The sequence below is a fragment of the Pteropus vampyrus genome, unplaced genomic scaffold, assembly GCF_000151845.1.
Source record: "Pteropus vampyrus isolate Shadow unplaced genomic scaffold, Pvam_2.0 Scaffold18, whole genome shotgun sequence".
NCBI lineage: Eukaryota > Metazoa > Chordata > Mammalia > Chiroptera > Pteropodidae > Pteropus > Pteropus vampyrus.
The window spans coordinates 269,417-276,460 of NW_011888799.1; the positions used below are offsets into that span (position 1 = coordinate 269,417).

At 34.1% G+C, this 7,044-nt stretch overlaps 1 protein-coding gene across 1 annotated transcript in view; it reads right to left on the reverse strand.

Annotated features, from left to right (window-relative positions):
• The window catches only part of PXT1 (peroxisomal, testis specific 1), a 42,703-nt gene that overhangs the window by 30,209 nt on the left and 5,450 nt on the right, over positions 1-7,044 (reverse strand). The gene's annotated exons all lie outside the window — the stretch shown is intronic.

The window sequence follows — 7,044 nt, forward strand, 5'->3', positions numbered from 1 at the left end:
AGAATACTCTTGTGTTCATTCACTAAAGAAATGGTTATTAAACTCCTACTATGTGCCAGGCACTGTGCTAGGTGCTAGCTTTGATAGTGAGCAAAAACTTAATGGTACCAGTGGTACCAGTCCCTCAGTGTTGTTGAACATCAATTCAACAGAGGGTGTTGTTGAAAATGTTGGAGTGCATTCGTGTAGTTATATCAATAGGGGGTTATATTCAGATTTAATAGGTAGAATCGGGTACTCTAGACCTACTCCAATGTCAAGGTCCTGCCTCACACACACAAAAAAATTGTCCTACATCCTGTATAACTTTGTACTGTTCCTCAGGTTATTCATGTAGGTAAAAACAAAACAAAACAAAACAAAAATCCATTTATAATTGTCTGAGTTTATAACTTGTCTGTTTCACATATAGAAACACAAAGATTTTTCACATAGGTTTTATATACATTGGATTTTCTAGGAATTCTTCTACAGGAGAAAAGGAGAAATCAAGAGAAACTTACACTTTTATTATTTTGTTTATTATTTTGTTTATTATATCAGAAAATCAGATGACTGCAACAGGCCTATTTTGAAAAGGATTCAAAATAGAATGAAGCAGTAAATAAATTGGTTGAATTCAGTCAAGTGAGGTAGTTATTACAGGTTCTAATCAGATTGGAAAATTAGTTAATGATATAACTGAAATCCTCTTTAGTTTTAGTGGAATAGTTTGGGTATATAAGGATTAAGTAAAATCCATGAGAATTTGGCATATAAGAGAATTAACAATCACTCATATTTATAAGTTTATTTAGACTTACAGTAAATATGTACCTGAAAAGTTTTGTCAATCAGACAATTAAGGTATGTAAAAAAGAAATAAAATATTTTAAAAGCATGCAGTTTGAAAATATTTGTATTTAGTTACATGGCAAAGGCAACTTTTCAAAAGATTGCTAGACTTTTAACTAAAATAATAAAACGTATCAGTGGAAATGTTGTAATTTTCTCTTTATTCTTTTTAACAGTTTAGGGAGATTATCTTCTGAATGGTAATTTTATGTGGTTGAAAACCACTCTTGAAGATATTTTTTAAAAATCATTTTAGAAAACAAATATGCACAATAGAAGAAAATGAAGACTAGAGGAGCTAGGAGGTACAATGTTGAATGATAGAAAGTATAGGGAAAAAAGAAAAGAAAAAAACGCAAAAGCTTTAGAAAAGAAATTATCAAATAAATAAATGTGAGAAAACTTCCTAAAACCAAAGGACATATATCTCCAGAATGAAAAGTTCCACTGAGTTCCCAGAATGACAAATAAAAAGAACTATGCATGCCAAGGTTAACACACACACATCCTGAAATTTCAAACATCAGTGATAGATAGTAGATCCTAAAAATTTCCAGATTGAAAAAAAAATGAATTAAGAACAAACTCTGGGTGCTAGAAGACATTATAAACTTCAAAATCTTGAGAGGAAGTGTTTTTTAATCTAGGACTATACATCTAATCAAACTAACAAGTAAGACTAGAATAAGCCCCATTTTCCTGCAACATATCAAAAAATTAGCCTTCAATGCATCCTTTCTCAGGAAACTACTGGAGAAAGGGAAGACTCTACCAAAAGAAAGGAGTAAACCAATAAAGATGAAAGCAGGGATCTTGAGGGAAAAGAGCTTTTTGTCCTCAACTATTTAGCGATGATTAGTTTCTAAATTATATGTTAGGATTAGTTTTAAAAAATGAAAATTAATGTTTAAAAAAAAGAAGCAATGGTGGAGGGGGAAGGGGAAGGAATATGGGATAAAAGGGGTCAAATATGTGGTGACAGAAAAAAATCTCACTATGGGAGGTGAACACACAATGTCAATATATATGCCTTACTATTAAACTGTACAGCTGAAACTTACCAATGTCACCATAAAAAAATACATAAATTAATTAATTTTTAAAAGAATATGAAAAAAATAAATTATAAAAATTTAAAAAAAGAAGCAAAGCATAAGAAAGCTAGTATGAAGAATAGTGGATAAGTAGCTCAAAATAAGAAAAGATATATAGACAAATCATTGCAGGGTCTTATATGTCCTGCTAAAGATTTTAGATTTTATCTAAAATTTTTAAGAGATTTAAACAGGAGAGTGACATGATCAGATTTCTGTTTTAAAGACCACTCTGGCTACTGGGTGGATGGTGGTTTGGAAATACGCAAGAGACAATTTAGTAATTCCCTAGTGTGATAGCACTGAAGATAGGGAAAAGTGTATAAATTTGAGATTGAAGAACTATAATTGATTCATTAGATAGTGGGATGATAGAGAGAGAATAATCATGGATAATGTCCAAGTTTTTGATGAACAAATAAGTGGATTATGTTGGCATTTAATGAACTAGAGAATAACAGCATAGAAAATTTTGACTTGTTGTTTGGTAGTGGGTTTTATTTGGGAGAGGGGTGCCGTGGCAGGAAATGATGAGTTGGATATATTCAATTTTGAGGTATCTGAAAATCATTCCAGTGAAGATATTAAGTGAGCATTTGTCCAAACAAATTTGGAGCTCAGAAGAGAGATTAGGGCTGGAAATTTAAATTTCTGAGTCACTGTCATAGAGAAGATGAAAAGTGCTTTGTAAGTGAAAAAGAATACTCTTGTGTTCATTCACTAAAGAAATGGTTATTAAACTCCTACTATGTGCCAGGCACTGTGCTAGGTGCTAGCTTTGATAGTGAGCAAAAACTTAATGGTACCAGTGGTACCAGTCCCTCAGTGTTGTTGAACATCAATTCAACAGAGGGTGTTGTTGAAAATGTTGGAGTGCATTCGTGTAGTTATATCAATAGGGGGTTATATTCAGATTTAATAGGTAGAATCGGGTACTCTAGACCTACTCCAATGTCAAGGTCCTGCCTCACACACACAAAAAAATTGTCCTACATCCTGTATAACTTTGTACTGTTCCTCAGGTTATTCATGTAGGTAAAAACAAAACAAAACAAAACAAAAATCCATTTATAATTGTCTGAGTTTATAACTTGTCTGTTTCACATATAGAAACACAAAGATTTTTCACATAGGTTTTATATACATTGGATTTTCTAGGAATTCTTCTACAGGAGAAAAGGAGAAATCAAGAGAAACTTACACTTTTATTATTTTGTTTATTATTTTGTTTATTATATCAGAAAATCAGATGACTGCAACACCACACATAATAGCAGTGTTACTAATTTAACATACCTTATCATACTGTATTTGTGGCTGTCACATTCAGAGTGATTCTATGCATAGGTGCAAGCAAATAACTACTAAATTGAGTCTTCTCTTGTATTACACCTGAGTTTTAACATACTGAAATACATATTGTTTTAAGGTGACTACTATTATAAATTAGCTTCCTTTCCATTCTCCTCTATGAGAAAGGTGTTATACAGATTTTTAAATTGGATTTGTATGTAGTTTCTATTAACCATACATGTTATTCCAAGAGAGAAGAGGAGGTGTGACAACATATATGTTTTAAAAAGGTGACAAAGTATTTTACAGTCCTTGCATTGTCCTAAAAGAGGTAAAAGTACAAATTTAAATTTACATTATAGTTAAAAAGTTACACACTTTTTATGATATAAAATTAGGTATATGATTATTAGCCCAATTTCTTTACCCTGCATCCACATCTCTGCAACAGCTTCGCAAGACTGGGGCAATACTGACAGTGTGCTAGTTCCAAGCCTAGGCCTGAAGAGGCCTGGTGTGTGTTTCTGCTTGCCCTTTTACACCTCTGCCATCTCCGTGAGAAGAGTTTTCCCTGAGTATCTGCTGCCCTTTAAACTGACCACCAAAAAGAATGCAAAACAGAAGACAGTAAAACGTCAATAGGCTAGAATTAGAGATTCTTTTTTACTTCCGTCTTTTACCCAGAAAAAGAGAATCTGTCTTTCGTCCACTATTTTCCGAATTTTCTAAATAAACATAAATTACTTTTCATCCTCATAAAAAAAAAAAGTTACTAAAGAAATGAAACCTTTTTTACAGAGGAGTAATGCATATTTGTTTCTCTGAAGACATGAATTTATCAGAGTGCCTTGCACACAGTGGGTAGGCAATTAACATTTGTGGAATGAAAAAAGAAACTCCATTAACTCATCTCTCCAGGCTTCCCCTGCAGTTCTCCTTTGTTCTTAGCCTTTCCTCCTTCTCTTTCCTTAACGCTTATGATTCTTCTCCTCCTCCACTCTTTTTTTCTTCCTGTAATTCTCTCCTTTCTTCTTTCCTCTTTTTTCTCTTCAATTTGGTATTGCCTTTCCCTTTTCTTTCTTCCCTCCTGCCCCCTTCTCCTTCCCGGCAATTTCTTCCCCTTAACTAGCCATAATATATACTTACATGTTATGTTTATTGAAAGTTAATTGCTTACATAAATTTACCCTGTTTTTAGTGTTTAAATAATTTTAAAATGTAAAAATATACCTATATTTGTGCTTAATTTTTAAGAACTATTTTAATAACACGTTAAGAGCTAAATTAAGTTGCTTTTTAATTATGTGTGACTGTCTTTGACTTCAGCGGTTCAATGGTTCTGGGTAGAAACATTCACCACCCTTATTTTATACCTTTCCACAAAAAAGGAATGTCCTCCAGTGACCTTCAAATCTTGGAAATTCTGCTTATTTGGGCAGACAATATTTGCACACATAACCAAGGTCATCTTTAGGAAGGTTTTGGAGCCCTGGCCGAATACCACTTTGTGACCCACCTTCCTATGTATATTTCTATCCAGGTAGAATCAGGTTACAAACAGCATTAAGGGCAAAACTGAAAAAGAAAATAAATCACAGCTGTGGGCAGGTCACTGCTCCTCTTTGGACTTTAGATTCCTTCTTAACAAGTGAAAAAACCAGCACCCATGATTTCGAAGGCCCTTCTCACATTTGGCATCTCATAACTTAATCTTAAACATAATTTCTAAAAGAGAAATATAAGCCCAAAGGGTGGATTTTCTCTCTGTGGAATCCTAGAATTGCAAAGCTGAAATGGTTCCATGCAGTTCACCTAATGTGACCTGAAATAAAAACCTCATCTCTTTGAACCTTGATTTTTATATCTGTAATATGGGACTAACAAGGCCTGTCTTGCCAGGCTATTAGGAGAATTAGAGCTAATGACTACCTTCTGTTAAAAACAAGACAATAGGCCCAAAATGAAGTCACTTATGCTAAGCCCTACATCAGTAAACTGAGACTTAACTACAGTTTGGCTCTCCCAGAAATAATCTTAAACCAGTCAATCAGGAATCACTTGATCATCACTAGTTAGGGAATCTGCCTGAGAGACTCCTTCCATCCCCTAAAGCAGGGATCCCTAACCCCCAGGTCGCTGACTGGTACCAATTGGTGGCCTGTTAGGAACTGGGCCTTACACAGGAGGTGAGCAGCGGAATAGCAAGCAAAGCTTCATCTGTATTTGCAGCCACTCCCCAGCACTAGCATCACCGCCTCAGCTCCACTTCAGATCATCAGGCATTAGATATTCATAGGAGCCGCTGGTCCCCGGTGCCAAAAAGATTGGAGACCTCTGCCTTAAAGGAAAGTAATTTTGCAATAACCAACCCGCATTTTTTTTTTGCCAGTATAACTTCCTCGTTCCCCTCCCTTCTGCCTACAAGTCTTTCATTTTGTAAAGCTCTTCAGAACTCCTTTTAATATGCTAGATTGAATGCTGCCCTATTCAAATTGATTTTACTCAAATAAACTCTTAAAATATACCTCAGTTTATCCTTTAACACTACCATGTGGGAGAGGGTCAACAAACGGCAGCTATCATTTGGTCCAAGCTTTCTAATTTTTAGATAAAACTTTCTAATTTTTAGATAAAAAGAAATGAGACAGGTCTTATTAATGACTGACCCAAAGGTGACCAGGCTGGTACCCCATGTCAGCTCTCTTTAATCCCTGTTCAGCCTTCTCTCACCCGACTCCTTTTCAAAGTCAATTTCTAAGTAAATGCTTTCTACCCTAAGGCTGAACATCTACTAATTTTCAGCACCTTAGAAGCCTACTTCCATTTACAATAAATAAAAAGCTAGAGAGAGCAACTCAAATTACTAGTGTTGAGTATTATAAAGATTCAGAGATAGAAGAGGAACTTTCTGAAATTATTCTCTTCAACCTTATTCAGATGTTACAATCATACGATTAAAAATCAAAGAGCAGCTAAGGACTGAGTTAGTAAATCCTTCCAGATTCAGCCTAGGAGTATGTGTTTGGCAACCTTTTAAGAATAAGAATCTATGAAGGCAATTACTGTATCATTTTTAAAATGCACTAAAAAGGATACTTTTGAAGAGAACCAAGTGTCCCCTTAAGAAAAGGTGTCAAATTCTCTTTAAAATAGTAACTCTATTGTTATGAGTGGGTATGGATAAAAGAAGAAAATATTTCGTCACCATAACATTTTATTTTCATTCAAACTGCGTAATAAATGTTAAGGAAACCAGACTATTTTAATATACAAACAATTTATGGTTGACATTTAGGTGGGCAATTTTATCTCACAAAAATGTCTTTGGGTGTTCCTTTTAAAGATAATACTGGTTTGGATGGAGTATGTGCATAACATTAATACTAATAATACCTTAAATTACTCTAGTGTTTTGAGATTATGAAATACTTTTACATAAATTTTAATTATGTTTTCTTCTTCATAACAACCACATGGCAAAAGATAGGTCAGTTATCATCTTACAGATTAGGAAACCCACGTTTACGTGTGACTTGCTCTGTCAGTAAGTGGTGGAATGGCCTCAAACCGAGGTTGTCTGGCTTTTTTTCCAATGTTTTTTTTCCCACTACACCATATTGCCTTATGAATCTGTCCATACTTCATGTTTTTATATTTCCTTTCCTTGTACTTCCACAAACACTGACTTATTCCAAGTAGGCATCATAACTCCAAATAAGCAAGAATACTTTAGGCTCTTGGTTAATCAGCAGAAGAAACCTTTCTGAATTTGCCTAATTCCCATTATTTATTATGTTTTATTATTATTATTATAAAATTTCTC